The sequence below is a fragment of the Lissotriton vulgaris genome, chromosome 8 (genome assembly GCF_964263255.1).
Source record: "Lissotriton vulgaris chromosome 8, aLisVul1.2, whole genome shotgun sequence".
NCBI classification, from domain to species: domain Eukaryota; kingdom Metazoa; phylum Chordata; class Amphibia; order Caudata; family Salamandridae; genus Lissotriton; species Lissotriton vulgaris.
This window is the reverse complement of record NC_141696.1, coordinates 1,376,233,743-1,376,249,993: the sequence shown is the minus strand read 5'-3', so window position 1 is coordinate 1,376,249,993 and position 16,251 is coordinate 1,376,233,743. Positions and strand designations below refer to the sequence as shown.

The 16,251-nt window shown below is 47.1% G+C and overlaps 1 protein-coding gene across 1 annotated transcript in view; it reads left to right on the top strand.

Moving 5' to 3' along the window:
• The first annotated feature begins 234 nt into the window (after window positions 1–234).
• Window positions 235–16,251, top strand: part of LOC147698773 (uncharacterized) — a 93,830-nt gene continuing 77,813 nt past the window's right edge. The window contains exon 1 of the mRNA XM_086935365.1: window positions 235–355. The gene's annotated coding sequence lies outside the window, so the exon portion shown is untranslated. The remainder of the gene's footprint in view (window positions 356–16,251) is intronic.

The following is a 16,251-nucleotide window of genomic DNA, read 5'->3' as shown; positions in this document are numbered from 1 at the left end:
AATGAGTCTCATATGGAAGACAGCTATTAGGCCACTGTGTTAAAGTTCTCCTTTTTGATAAACATTAATAAAAAAAAAAAATTAAACATGCCTGGGGACAGGTATATCCCCAGAGGTGGCGGGCGTGTTCTTGAATGAGACTTAAATTGAACTGAGAAAGGCCCGGATTTATTGGATACTGACAGGATACAGGAAGTCGTCTCCGCCAACACGTCAGGCTCACCAGATAAAGGAGTGAGTGAGGCTGCGGCTCGGTCTTGGACTCGATCAGCAGATGGCAGCGTAGAGTTTAGGTCTGAGTGGAGGAAGACGACAGCCGTGAGGTCGAAGGCTCACATTCGAAAACCTCCCGCCCGTGAGTACCTCATTGTTAATACGGAGAATGGGATCGTATCTTCCACAGTGCGTCCTATGTGACGAGCAACGCCTGGCTTTGTGCGCCCTCGGAAAGGGTGGCGTTTAGTAGAAACGGTCTCTTTTTTTACACACGACTGTTTGCTCCACTTTCTAATCTGGAAAACACTACCACCGTGAGCTCACGTTTGAGCGAATTATCCACAAGGACACATGAAAAGTTGCCTTGGTAGTCACTGGTCTTTAAAACTACCGGGTGAAAGGGTGAATACTCCACAGCTGTCAAAAGTGTCCCATTCGCGACTATCTTTTCTAATCCAAGTTTTTTTTTTGTCTCTGCTGCCTCGGACTGGTTTTAATAGTGGGCTAAACGAAACTGCTAATACCAGAATGCAAAACGAACAAAAACACCTGGAGTAGAGTAGGTAGGCCTAGGAAACTTGGCAAGGTCTCTGCTGTGTCAGATTACAATGTTGCAGAATGTGTGTTTATTTTTAACAACAACCTGATCTAATTAACGTAGGCCCTCAGATGCTGGTACCTGCTGTTCTTTTAGCATTTTATTTCGTCCCCTTTGTACTTGTATTAGTGTCATCGGTGGTAGGAAGAAATGTGTTCTTGTTGTTAATTTCCTTGAAATAACCAGTGATATGATCTGACTTCATGTTACATGGCTTCTTGCTCGTCGGTTCCATGCTTTCTATTACTATCCTCGTGCATTCTGGGAATTGTGGTCTTGGTAAGTTCCTTTGAACCTTCGGATCCTTAAACCTGAAACTATGTATACAACGAAAGTTGGAAAGCTGTCGGTCATAATCCTAAATATATAAGAGCCTTTTTGAGTGGATAGTTATGTTTATACACTGTAGTAAACGTGTCGGGTGTGTCTCCTTACTCTTCTTGATAAAGAGGATGCGCTGGGCCTGAATAACGGGAAAATTCGGAAAGTTCTACAAAACAAAAAAAAAAAAAACATCCTACCCAGGAGGCCCAAATGACACTTGATGTATTAAAATTTTAGGACTGCAAGAAGTAGGTGGCTGGCAAAACTAGGCATTAAACCATTGAGCATCATGCAGAATTTGATGATTGAAAATATTAGTTAAATTGGTGACGGTATAAAAGGAGCAAGTTATTTATCTTCTGCAACATCCTTTCCAATAAATAAGGCAACTATTGTTTAGCTCTTACGAATCGAATTCACCTTGCTCCGAAAAAAACAAATAGTATACCATGGATGCCAACATTTGCTAGGCGATGAGCGACATTGGAGTGTGAAATGTAAAGAGCAAAATCAGAACCACAAAATAAATGGTAAAACAATTGAAACAATGGCAAAATCCTACTTAAAATGTATTTTTACTTCTAGTACAGACCTGTAACACTGATTGCAATTTGACTTGAAAACCGATCTGCCAGGTGCCAAAGGTTATTACTAAGTCGGTGTTTGTAAAATTATGGACATTTTTACTCTTTAAAGCCTAAACGGGCAAAATAGGGTAGGCTTTGAAGATTTGGGATGTTCTACCTAAAGATTCTGGGAAACATTTTGCCACAATGTGTTTGAAGTAACTTGGTGAAAAATGAAAGGGTTTGAAGACCACTTACTAAAAGGTAATGGTGGCATTGCTCAATTGTTTCTTTAGGAAATGCAGCCACACAGAATGCTTTCCAAGAGTAATTTTGTCACTAACCTTGGTAAAACATGCTGGAGCTCAAATAATGGTGTACCAGGGATTTTGGGGGGTTCCACCAATAAATCTTTTACATCTCACTTTTTTATTGAATTACAATTCATATATTTAATATTTTATGCAGAGAGAGAGAGATTGTGATTTTCCCAGTGTCCACTACTTAAGTCAAATGCTATAACTGCCATTTGAACCACTTTATCCTGGTATAAAAGTCAACAACTTAGCTACAAGACTGAGTGACTACTTTAGCAAGCAGGGATGCCGAAACCCAATGTTTTTGCAAAGAGTACATAAAAATTACCACAGGTATAAACAGTGAAAATGTTATCACAAGGATCGTAGCAGATGAAATTGAACAGAGCATTGGCAACAGGTCTCCAAGGGTACCATTGTCGGGGACACTAATTGTGCGACAGGAGAGGGCCTAATAATGTGGCAGATTTGAGTGAATTATGTTCCAAAAACAGGCAAATTATATGCCATAATGAGCCATGGTTTGTAATATTTTATTTTAGAAAAACAATGGTTCTGATGTGGCCAAAAAAGGTCCAAGGAAGTAGTCCTATGGGGACAATGTACTAGAGTCGTTATTGATCATTAATATCTTCAGAGCGATAAGTGATATGCACAGGGACATGTAAGTCAAAATAACGTCTGTTAATTTTTTTTTAAGATCATGCAAGAACTCGTTACACTTTGTATAACTTTGTGAGGAGTTTCCCTATATGTTGTAAATGTGATGTTTAACTCGTTCGACGCTCATGAGCTCAGCTCATGAGGCACAGTGGAGCTGTGCTCATAACGAGCTGAGCTCTTCATAACCGCTGCTGAACCACCACGCGGGGATAATTCCCCCTCCTCTGCGGGGCGTTCCATTGAGTGGGCGGAGTCGTGACAAGCTCAGCTCGTCATGAGCACAGCTCCACTGTGCAGCGTGACGAGTTGAGCTCGTCACGAGCACCGCAGCACCATGTGCCCCCCCCGTACCTCCCCTCCCCCACCCCCCGCACCTTTGGGGAATTAGCCCCACGGGAAAGGGGTTAAAAGTCACCCTCCCTTTACATGTCACGCTTGTTGTCACTTACCAATGTGAGCACCTAAATCCTTTTTTTGCATTATCTTAAAAAAATAAATCGCATGTTATTTTGATTTGCATTGCCCTGTGCATATTACTTATCTCTCCCGAAGATATTAATTATCAATTAGGACTCTAGTACATTGTCCCCATATGGCAGACTACCTTCATTGGACCTTTTTTGGCCATATCAGATCCATTGTTGTTCTAAAACAGTAATCTACCCCAGGTTCACATATCTGGGTCCCCTTGTTTTCCTGACTACATGGTTTGTGATATAACTTCATTATTCCATCCTTTTTCGGTCGAGCTTAGGCAGCGCGCATGCGCTGTCTGGAAGACCTGCTGTAATCAGTATACGGATTGACATTTCACCTGCTGCTTGCCATTGGTTCACTCCTGTGTCCCTCTTCTTTCCTGGCTTTCTATTGGTAGATGCTCCAGATAATTCACTTACGATTTCTGGCAAGGAGCACCGGCCACTACAGCCTACTTACAATGTAGGCCTTTGTGTTTAGTGTAGGGACTATTTCTTTACTTTGGTGTTTTTTGTTGTTTTTTTTTAAATCTTTTATGTGGACGGGCACTGTGCTTGGAGTATGGCGCCTGCTTTCATTATTTTTTTTTATTGCCATGTTGGCTGCTTCACGGGTCTCCATGTGCGTAACTAAAAGAACTTATGCAAAAACCTTTGTGCCGATGGCATCTGTTTATATGGTCCCCCTAATCCAGTCCTGGTTCTTCTCTCTTGCATCGCATGACTTCCTTTGCTCCACAACAGGCATCCTTGAGTGGAGACAGGCGCTGGTGTGATCATGTTGATAAGTTTCATTTGCCTCCCACTGGGACTCAATAGAGCTCCGCCAAGCTTCTCTGCATCACTAGCAAAGTTTCCCTCACACATTGACCTTCCACAGGAAACCCACAACGCATCATGAACTTCCTTCATATGCCCCTCATACCCCACTTTTTTTTCACGGCATCATTTTAAAAATTATTTAATAACAAATTGCCCCACAAGGTTATCGCCTAGACAGATGGCTGCACATGCAGTGCATTACAGTTGAGGCAATTTACGTCATCCCTGCCTCCACCGCCCGTGACCCTCTGTCCCCCACTCACAGGTAAGGTAACGATGGCTCAAGTCACCTTGCTGCGCCCTGGATATCCCGCCCTCTTACAGAGCGACTTAGTTATTATCGCACCCAGAAACCGCTAGATGTGTGCTCGCATTGGACACTGACAAAAGACCGTCTTTGTGGTGAAGGCCAAGAACAAAAGCTGTGCTCATTAATGAGGCATGTCGAGCAGAGCCCTGCTCAGTGATCAAATAGACAGGATGCAGTGGCTTGCAAAAGGAACGAGCGTCCTGGTCTCTGAGCTTCAGAGGAGTATCTCCTGCAGTCTGTGGGCCATTCCAATGCTTGGAGCAAATATAGTTTATGCGTGTGCAGCTGAAAACCCCCAGCAGTGAAGCCAGCCGACTATTTCATGCTTGGAGCACCGTCTGGCATGCTGGTGAAACTCACACCAATTCCCCAGCTCAATTGTGTGTTTGAAGCTCTTTCAGTTTCAGCTGGACCCCCTCAGTGCAGCCAGCAGGTTATCTCGTACATGGAGCACACATGAGTGTAGTAAGCACTATATAAATACACTTACAATGACAATGGGGAGACCTACTTGCTAAAGGGGGAGCGAAGAGCTTTGATAAACGCTATATTAAATGCCCGCAGAAGTCAGTGCATGTAAAACCAGGCACTACTGGAATTATGGCTGGAAAACAGACTAATAATCAGTGTTTTCTAATGACTGGATGTAAGTACTCTGCAGTCTCCAAGTAACAAGACCAATGTTCTCCCGCTGGCCCTTTAAATTCCACAGCACCTAATCCAATTTGTGGCAGGATGGTAAAAAATAGAAGATACCAATGCAATGGGAAAAGGGGGTTACGCTGGCCAGGGCACAATATCCAGATTCTCTTCTGTCGGTATTCATGTGCTCTTCAGCGCTTTCCTCCAAAGCCTGTACTGTTGTAAGGATCATGTAATTATGGAGTGTACCATGTCATAATTAATTTGCGTAGTCGATACTCAAGGCGCAGCATTGAATCACACAGACACAGCATATGAGGTGCTTGGCGCGGCCGGATGTCTCCTCTCCTCCTATCCGGCCATGGTCATATTTATCAACCTTGCACTACATGGTGCAGAACTAACCACCTGTGCAGACCATTGCAGAGGGAAACCAACCGAACACCCTTGTTGTCGGAGCTCAATCAATTGACCCTCGACGCCCTGTTACATTCAAGGAGCAACACTAAATTCCTCCCCAAAATAAAAAATAAAAACCATTACAACATCCAAACAGTATCATAATAACATCCCACAAGTGAATCACAAATGGGTAAGTCTCCACACCAGCAGGCACCATCATTTGTTGAAAAGAACTTCGATAAAGTGACCCGCAGGGGATTGCAGCCCCGGTACTGGGAGGAGCAAATGCCCGATGATGAAGCATGACATCCTTAGGGATGTGTGAGTGCAACAGTAGGCAAGACTTGTTCTCCCCCCCCCCCCTCACCCCCCTCCTGGTGGGTCCGCCTTAACATAGGTCTTTCTCCTTATTTCCTTTCCTTTTCTCTTTTTGAAGGAATGTGGGTAGTGTTGGACCCAGCCTGACGAACAGTGTCCTTTTGTGTTTTGATATTCAATTTAAGGAGCATGGACACTGGACGATAACTGGCTCTTAGGTCACCCTCTCTCTCCTTTTTGATTTATTGCAGAATGGAATCTACCATGACCCTGCCCATGGAGAAGTGCCCAGGGGCACAGCCAGTGGTGGAATGAGACCTCTTGTGATCTTCACGAAGGAAAGAGTATATTGCAGGTTCCAGAGGTTCTTGACACGCAGCGACAATCCGAATGACCTTGTTCAAAGTTTGCATGAATCTTTCAGCCTCCCCATTTGCCTGGGGCCACCGCAGGGTAATTGTCTTGTGAGTGATGCAGAGGGAAGTCAGATAGGCAGCCATCTCCTGTCAGTGGAAGGCAATTATTAGTTCATAGTTCTTTTATCAAACCGTGAGTGGTCATTACCTTCTTTAATTTGGGGATCACCTCACTAGCACTCAACAATGAGACAACCTCTACCTCCGGTTACTTGTAGTAGTCCTCAATCATTACAAATGTATGTCTTCCATCCGGCAGACTCCCAAAGTCAAGACTAGTACACTTCCAGGGACATTGCGGTCCTTTCTCATTCATTATTACAGGGGAGGGAGGACTGGCCTGGCCACAGGCCTGGCACCATAAACAGGACCTGATCACCGCCTTAACCTTTTCTTCCCTCAAGGGGAGCCACACTTTTTGGTTCACAATCTATTCTTAGTTTTAACCATGCCTTGATGTCCCGCATGGGCAAGAAGAATAACTCCATCCGTGAGGGCAGTGGACATGACAAGGCGATGTCCTCTCTATAGGCTCCCAGAGGAGTCCCCACTCCACTCCTGGCGAATATGATATAAACTCTCATGAACAATTTGAGATAGAAGAGCGGCGTACACCGCAAGCAGATACCGGGGTGAATGATTGAACGCCTACACCAATTGGTCAATACTAAAGTGGATCGCGTCCCCCGAGGGACACTAGAGGCCTGGGAACTAGACACCTGTGGAAGACAGGGTACGAATTACCTCTCTCCAAGCCGGCGGCCTGCCTGGGTAGAAACTCTAAATCAGACCCCTGAGCTGTGGAGCCACCAGACGGGAGGACCGGTCCCACCAAAATGGTCAAGGCCATGGCAGTCGGTGGGAGCTCCGTTGCTGCAAGAGGAGGACTCCCTAGATCCCCCTCCCCCCCCCCACCCCCCCCAACAACCGAACATGCCAATAGATCCGGTGCAGCAGCAGTTAGCCAAAATTTTGGAGGCCATAGCCTACAACAAGGGCCACTGCACCAGGACATTCGAACTTTCTCAGTGGGCCAGGGGCTCCTCTCGGCTGAACACCACAAACTCTCTGAAAGTGTCAAATCTGCAGAGTTGACAATTGCGGACCGAACCCCGGTGTAAGCAGCACTGTCGCACTAGGTGTCGGGCCTGTTGGCCAGAATGCACACACTCTAGCGACAAGTGGAAGATACAGAGGGCCACAATAGAAGGAATAACATTAGTTTGGTTGATCTACCGGAAAACGTGGAAGACGGAGACATGATCGGCTACCTCGCAGCATTGCTTCAAACAGTAGTCCTGCCCTAGGGGCTGTCTGCACACTACTCGTTGGAGAGAGCTCATTTGATCCAGCGAAGACCTACGGCCCGGGGGGACCCGGCGCCCAGTGGTGGTCAGACTGTTGCACTACAAGACAGAGAACTACTCCTGCAGAGGGCCCGTTCAGATGGTACATTCCTGGTGAACAATAGCAAGGTCTCCATCTTCCCAAATTATACACTGGAGGTCCAAAGAAAGAGGGCAACATATCTGGAAGTGAAGAAAGCTCTGCAAGACGAGGGGCTTCAGTATCCATTAATGTACCCAGCCAGCCTCCGCATCTTACTAGATGGTCAATCGCACTTCTGTGATGACCCTAAATTGGCATGGGACTGGACAGAGACCTACAAAATCATTAGCAAGACATTCCCAGAGACTACCCAGCAGAGAACAGAAAAAGGCCGGTGGGAACAACCGAAAAAGCCCAGCCCATCGCAGACCGAGAAAGAAAGGGCAGCATCATTGCGAACGGTGGCCGAGATAATGCAAAGTGCTGCGACCCCATTGGAAATTGGCTCCGCTAAAGAAACTGAGGGCTTGGAGTCCGAGGCTTACGGGGTCAGTAGTGTGGTGCTACTGACGGTAACCCCTGGGACAGATGACCTAATTCCATCAATAGCTGGAAAAAAAGATGGGACCGGATGGGATAAGAGGGGAGATCTAGCGCATGCGGATCCTGTGGAGGCTGACCCTGCTCAGACACTGTCTGGGCTGATGCAACAGGGTGAAATGCTAAATTTGCTATACTGGTCGTCTTCCCCCACTCCCCCTCAAACTGGTGGGTTCGACAATGGTTCCTGCCCTACATTGGAGGTTAGTGACTTGGGCAAACTTTTGGCAGCCAACAGTTGTTGAGCCGCTCTGGTATAAGGGAGTTGTTAGTCATGGGAAGTTGGATTTTCATGCATTGTTGTTTTTCTCAGCAAGATAGGGGTGGGCTTGAGACACCGAAGTAGTTTGAGGGGTGGGTGTTTCGGGGAACAGTGCAGTTCCAAGTTACTATTGACTATGGTGGCTGAACTAGGGACAATTACATAGTAAGGGGTTTGGGGTCCATGAATATGAGATAATAAGTGCATGGCTACTTGAAGAGCAGAGGGATCTAAATTGCCTTACTCCAAGAAACACATCACATACAGAGTGAAATTAAGAAATTGCATAAATGATGGAGGGGATTGATATATGCAACAAGTTACTCGGCCTTCACTCTGGGTTTCCTGATATGGATAAGTGCAAAAAGAACTATTGATGGACAGAATGCAGAACCATGTCATAAATTCACCCCAGTACAGAGATCTGGGCCTAAATCCATTGTTTTTCTGCTCACCATGCCATTCCAGTTTGGTGTAGAAAATGAGCCCGCATTGCTATCGATGCCCAGGCTGCTGGCGCAACACGCCTCTTAGGTCCCATTCTGAATAGTTATCAAATAAAGAGACGGGCGCTGGATGCAGGAATCAAGAACAGAGTTTAATTCTCATGAGGAGAGCCAGTCATTTCAGACACGAAGCAAGGTGTCATCGGGAGGTGCTTTAACAAGTGAGCTGAGACTCTGGCTTTTATACTTTACAAAACACTTGAGAGTACAATCAGGACAGTGTGACGCAAAGGAAAAGACATCCCTATAATCCTCGTGTCAATCCTACCCCACATAAGTTCACAATAGGGACCCTTGACCTGCTGATAAGAGGGGAGGGCAATCACGCAGCTGAGTGTTCTGTCAACTGTTTGGATGTGTGCGCCTGATCATAGCCCAGGGGATGGGACGGCCAGGATCAACAGTGGATCCTTTGAAGGGGAGTGACTTCATACAATAAGGGCAGTAAATGGTATCTCCTGGCTTAGGCGATGGCCTCGGACATGTGTGGTCAGCTGGGCTCGGGGGAAGGGGTCATCAAAGGAGTGGTATTCATGCTGCGTGGACAATCGAGCGCGGAGGGAAGGCTCGTCAACAGAGGGGTATTCATGGAAGGAAAGGAGGTGTTGGTCAGGCGCGGCCGTGACTCTCAAGGACAGGGCCTTGCAGAAGAAGAAGGTTTACGACTTGCCCATGTGAGGAGAAGGGAGGGGTAGCCAGGGTGGACACAGGGACGGAGTCGCACAGAGAGAGAGAGAGAGAGAGATCTGATGACCCGTACATGAGAGAGCGGGGGCAGTCAGGTGCAGCTGGGGAGGGCTACGTCAGCCAAGGCGAAGGATGCCTCTTCAAGAGGGAATGGGGGGGGGTTTCGTGTGGGTCAAACAGGAGAGTTGCCTTTCGCAGCAGGGTCGCGCAGGGGGAGAGGGTTTCATGGCCTACGCATGAGAGAGGGGGTTTAGGATATGCGCGGGAGGGAAGCCGGGGATTCCAATGGGTAAAAGGCCAGGGTGCCTAGAATGGCTGTACATATGCATAGGGGTATGGGCTCTTACTGGCAGAGTGATACTGTCAATAGTTTACGGTATTCATGGTGCTCACAGGGAGAGGAGTGGGAGAAGAAGGGGAATGAATGCTGTCTATGTACATCAATTTCGTCAACTTTCACAGTCGCCCCTTTTTACATAACAGCAGTCATTTTTGCAATTGATGGGTTTACAGGTAAACAGGCATCGTTGATGAATTAGCATTTTGTCGATACTAACATTGGGCGTACAATCATAGACAGTCGAGGCGATGGGCAGAATGCAGCACATAGGAAATTGCATTTTCGTTGTGTTCCTGACAATTAAACGCACTACATAGCATAAATCTTTCTAACTTAAAAATGTGACCAATGAACAGTTTTGACCAGGTAGTTGAGAGCGGAATTCAGTTCAATACACAAGATTTCTTCGTCAGTGTCTTTTTATCATTGAGCCATCACTGGTAGGCTCTAGTCCGAGTACTTTCGTTGGCGCTGTTCAGCACCGGCGGTGGAGCTATAGGTCCAGCTCAGTTCTATCCTTTCGCGTTGCAGGGTGCGGTCAGTCCTCTGCTGTTAGACCACAGTCCTGTTCCCTAAACAATCCGTTTGGCGGCGCCTTATGCTCGGCACCTATAGTTCTGTGGCAACACCCTATTCCCATATGAATGCAGTTCTTCCTTTTGGCAAAAAGTCACGTGGAAAAGAGGGTGAGGGTGGTTCAAATAGTCGATAGGAGAGAGAGCGGAGTTGGGTCAGAGTTCCTGGGACACACAAAAGGGACCAAGGGAGCAAGGGATAACAAGCAGGCAGGCCCATCAATCGGGCCCAGAGAAGGGGGGACGGAGACTCCAGGCACACGTGGGTTAGCAGACGGAGGGCTTCAAGGCGGCCCATCGTTTTTCAGTTTCCACGTTGAAATTGCGGTCTCGTCCCGTATCCTGTTGCTCTGCGGCTCCACCTTTGGTCGAGGTCACACGTGTCCCAAGATCCGCAGTCAGGCTGTACGTCACATCTGACCCATCTCCTTCGGTGATCGTGAATCTTTGAATAGGTACAAGACAAGGTTTTAGAGAAAATGGCAGAAGATATCTACGCATGTGAATTCCTCCCTCAATTCTATGCATTTGGGAGATACGCTCATTGGTCACAGTCAGAGGTCCATTACCAAGCAGTGCATGTGTCAGCATTCCTACTGAGTTCATGGCAGGTTTATTCATCGTCCTATTTATAACTCAAGTGAGGGTAAATGATATTCCCATCAACTGTGCATTTCATCATATTCAACATTACGGAGCATTTCACTTCAGGACTGGCTAATCTTTTCAAACAGGGCGGGGATGCCATCATCGAGAGTCAGGCAAAACAGGGTTTTCTCGGGGGTCAACAGCTACTCATGGTCGTCATTTTTATATTCGGGACAGCAACTGGGGTCTATCAAAAATGGGGCGGGGATGCTTCGGGCGCTTGCGCTTGGGTGCAAAGGGGTGGGGCAATCTGGGCATTGGGGTTCAATCTAGACGTTGGCGTTCGTCTCTGAAGAACAGACATAAGGTGCCATTGACATACAATTCCCCTATAAATGGCCAGATTTGGGGGACTTTAGTCGTCTTACCTGTCCTTTCCTTCTCAGCCAATTCAAGTTCATTCATTTTGCAGAAAGGAGAGGCAATAATATGGCGAGATACAATCATTTTAGTTTCGGTCAATTTCGTTGAACACCTTCGCGTTCAATATGTATCAAATCAGACTGGTGCCGGTGGGGCACAATTTTACCAAAAAGAGGGAGAGAAAAATAGGGAGACTCTCATAGAGAGTGAGTCGTCCGCAATCTAAACGAGCCATTCGGTACACGTATGACATGTAGAGAGAGGGAGAGAGAGAGAGAGAGATAAGGGGGTGGTGAGAGAGAGAGAGAGAGAGAGAGAGAGAGACGTGTACGAAAATAGGTCATTTAGTGCACTCACAACACAGAACAGTAGGGGGTCAGGTAACGGAGAGACGTAAACAAAGAAAGAACACAAACCCCTACAGTACACACACACACACACTCAGACGAAGGAAGACAGTACATGTATTACATACATAAGACATTCACAACAAAAACATAAAGCAATAGTTGGCCAACAAGATCTATATATATATATATATTTTTTTTATTTTATATATCCTATTTATCTTTTTACTATCCTATTTACCTACGTGCTTAGCTCTTTCTACCTTTCCCTCCCATTTCCTGCTCGCCTGTTATCTTTTCGAGCGTTCTCAATTGCCAATACTTACACCTTGGTTAGTCGATCAGAAATGAACCTGGTCGCGCTATTTACCCATGGTTGGATTTTAAACCATTCTCCAGTTTCTTCCTTTGGTCGGAAGTTCTTCCGGCTGATGCAACGGCAAGTATTGATCGGGAGAACAGTCGGACAGCTTGGCTAGATCTATAAGAGTATGAGAAGGGGGAAGCAGTACATTTTTGAACATCAGCAACATTTCTAACTTCCCAGACGGGTGGTGCCGTGGTAACCGTTACCCGTATATTTTTCTTTGTCCTTTCCCTACCTAATCAAACGTCCAGTTACATTATTTAACGCGTCATTTCTAGTCAATTTTTCGTCATTCAGTACCTGTCCAGTTTCTACGTCGGTCCATCCTCCCAGTTGCTATGATCTAAGGAGGAACGGTCATGTTTAAGTCTACGTCTTTTAAAAACTTATTGTTATGAGGACTATGCACATATTCCCTCCTTCCCTTTTCGTCGGTGGTTCGACCATCGCTCTCCCATATTTCGGCTGACGTTCTGACGTGACCTGCAGAAGGGAGGGAAAAGAAGGGGTGGGGGGCAGAATTCAAAGTACATCAGCGTGCAGTAGTCCGAAAATGTTTTTACCTACCACATACTCGACCTATCTCCACGTACTGCATTTCTTTACCATCTCGGCGTTTAAGCCCAGAGGGACCAGTAATGTCAGATAGATAATCATTGACGATCTGCGTATCTACATGAGTTGCTTGGTCGTAACCCTCTTTGTCGGGTGCAAGGGTGACGGTCAGGTGGCATTTCTGTGGTGTCGTTTTAAGGGTGTCTAAAACACTTTTCTGGCTGCCTGTGACACATAATGTAGCTGCTAAATATCTGATCCTTTTTGATCTAAATCTTTCATCATACTTATTCCTCGCTCACAGTAGTAAGACATCCAAAACTCATTAATGCAACTGCTACAACCATGCTTTCTTTTTCAAAATACCTTTAATAAAAAAGTGTTGATGTATAAATACAGGCCTACAACTCAGTGGGCCGGCTACGAAGCAGATTGAAACTGTGCATAAGAAGAACGAAGTTGGTGGCAGTTCATTGCATAAAGTGCAGCAGTGCAATAAAATCGTATTAAACTTCCCTACAGAGCAAGCATGATGCATGTCAGTAATTCATTTTTAATAATTTCATAAATTCATTATCCAATGTTCATTCATTACCTAAGTTATACCACTTCATTTTCCAAATCATAATCAGTACCCACCCTAAGTCAGTTCATTGTCCAAACACATACTCAAGATCCTTCGTATCTACTTTCATTATCCAAGAAAACTACATACATATCTCGGTGCAAAAAGCCGCGTGGTCAGGGTGCAACAAAGTTTATTCAAAAAGTCTCATTTTGTGTCGGCGCCATTTTGGGTGGGGTCAGGCGAGTTCCAGTACAGTCAGAGTGTTCTCCAATGACTCATGGTTGGACCAGAACCTTCCGTTGGAAGTTCAAAAAGTTTTGTACAATGTGGTAACAGTCCAACAACAGTCAAAGAGTGGGAAGGGCGGCAACAATTTTCCTACCGGGTCATTCTGGTGTTCCTCCGGAACTGAACAAGTCTGTGCCGTGGCTGCATTTTAGCCATTTCCAAACCGAGGCTGGTGCCGGCAGGAGCGTGTCGATGTCGCGGGTCCCAATGAGGGGGGACGGGGGCACCCATGCAGAGGGGTCGGGAGCCCCCCGGTTCTTATAGAATCTTCAAGGTCGAGGAGAGACGGTATGGGGCATGTGCCCGCCCCGGGCAAAAGACCGCTTTTCGATGTGGACCCTCTTTAAGTACGAGCGTTGGGGTGTCGCTGGAAGCCTCCACCTGGAGGGAGGTGGGGGAGGCTCGTTCGCGTCACCTCCCCCTTCCAGCGACCCCTCGCCGATCCTCGGCTCCGCCGTTTCGATATTGGCCGTGCCGGCTATTGAAGATGGGGGGGGGTGGTCGGCGGCTGAGGCAAGACAGCCCCCCCCCCTTTTTGACATGTGGCGGGACTACCTGTAACTGTCCAGGCGTTGTCGTGTGGCTGGGCTACCTGTAACTTCCAGGCGTGGACATGTGGCGGGACTACATGTAAGCGCCGCCGCTCTTGTTTGTGGCTTCGGCCTTCTTCGCGGGCCGGTCCAGGCGAGAGACAGAGGAGGGGGAGGGGGGGGGGGTCGGTGGCTGAAGCAAGACAGCTCCCCCCCCCCGTGGCCCGCAGGGCAGCAGAAGAGGAGAGAAGGAGAGGCCATCACCGTTTTCTGGGCCGTCCGCCCCACAGCCTCCCCTTCCGACTGCGTCCAGGCGAGCCCCGCATGCCTCGAGGCCTCGCCTACCGGATGGGCGTATCCGCGGACCTGCGGCATTTCGGGAGTTTCCGGAATGGGGGTAGGTACCTATTGATTTGTATCTATTTCATGTGACCGCTATTTGGGCGTGGTGGGCAATGAGGCAGACATGTTTTAGGGCAGGAATAGGCAACGGAACCTAATTACCTCGTGGCTTGCCTTGGTGTCAAGCTTGTCTTCCCTCGCCATTTTTATGTTTCTTATTACGGGTTATTTCTAACGTTTCTTATTTTATTTTTAGCGAAGTTGATAACTCCTCAGTGGCCTACTGATTTCGCTCAACTCCTTTTCTTTTTATTTTTATGCCATAACCTATTATAAGCTATAGCGACTAGTCCACACTTTAATGAACAGGTCCTTATTAGATGTGCCCTCCAGTGGAGCTGGATGGTTCGACTCTAATAAGCGGTCCGGGCTAAACAGGCTACCAACCAATGGGGAGAAGATAGGCATGACGGATTACAACGGGGACAAAAGTCTGCATTACCTATCTTATCACTGCGGGCAAAGACTAGGCAGAATATTTCTATTCTCCGTTGTTTGGCGGCGGTGAATACCTCAAACGAACCAATACCGAATCAATCGGCCAATCAAACAATTCAGTGGGGAGAATAAGTGGGCACGAAAAGTTATCGCTACCCACTCTTTCTCTACCTGCAAAGAGAGACCTTGTTCTTCCCTGTTTGCAGACAAAGAATCTCCAGACAATAATCCACGAACGACAGTTCGGGAAACAGTGGGGGAGGAAGATAAGCACGACGGATTACAATGGGGACAAAAGTCTGCGTTACCTATCCTTCACTGCTTGCAGAGAGAGAGCCTGTTGTTTTCTCCGTTTGCAGACAGTGAATCTCCAGAGGGTTTCAATCAAAGCGTAATACTAGTATTATCCAAAACAATCATTTCACAATTTGTCGCATTTACGCGACCTTACCCGGACCGGACCGTGTGGGCAGTTCTTCGCCTTCCTCCTTCCAGCGCCCGATCGTTCTCTTACTCCTTGTAGCATTCCTGTGGGATTCCAGTCAGGACAATAGGTCACTCAAGAGAGGTCCGTTCAGAATTGGCGAAGTTCTTTTGATCGGCAGCCGGGCTAGGGCCCTCTCAAGGCAGGTATACTCCGATCATTTTAGATGTTCGCTTCTTCGTCTGGATCTCTCTTACCGAACCTTATGTCACTGATGGACCCCGCGTTGGGACGCCAATTGTAGAAAATGAGCCCGCATTGCTATCGATGCCCAGGCTGCTGGCGCAAGACGCCTCTTAGTTCCCATTCTGAATAGTTATCAAATAAAGAGACGGGCGCTGGATGCAGGAATCAAGAACAGAGTTTAATTCTCATGAGGAGAGCCAGTCATTTCAGACACGAAGCAAGGTGTCATCGGGAGGTGCTTTAACAAGTGAGCTGAGACTCTGGCTTTTATACTTTACAAAACACTTGAGAGTACAATCAGGACAGTGTGACGCAAAGGAAAAGACATCCCTATAATCCTCGTGTCAATCCTACCCCACATAAGTTCACAATAGGGACCCTTGACCTGCTGATAAGAGGGGAGGGCAATCACGCAGCTGAGTGTTCTGTCAACTGTTTGGATGTGTGCGCCTGATCATAGCCCAGGGGATGGGACGGCCAGGATCAACAGTGGATCCTTTGAAGGGGAGTGACTTCATACAATAAGGGCAGTAAATGGTATCTCCTGGCTTAGGCGATGGCCTCGGACATGTGTGGTCAGCTGGGCTCGGGGGAAGGGGTCATCAAAGGAGTGGTATTCATGCTGCGTGGACAATCGAGCGCGGAGGGAAGGCTCGTCAACAGAGGGGTATTCATGGAAGGAAAGGAGGTGTTGGTCAGGCGCGGC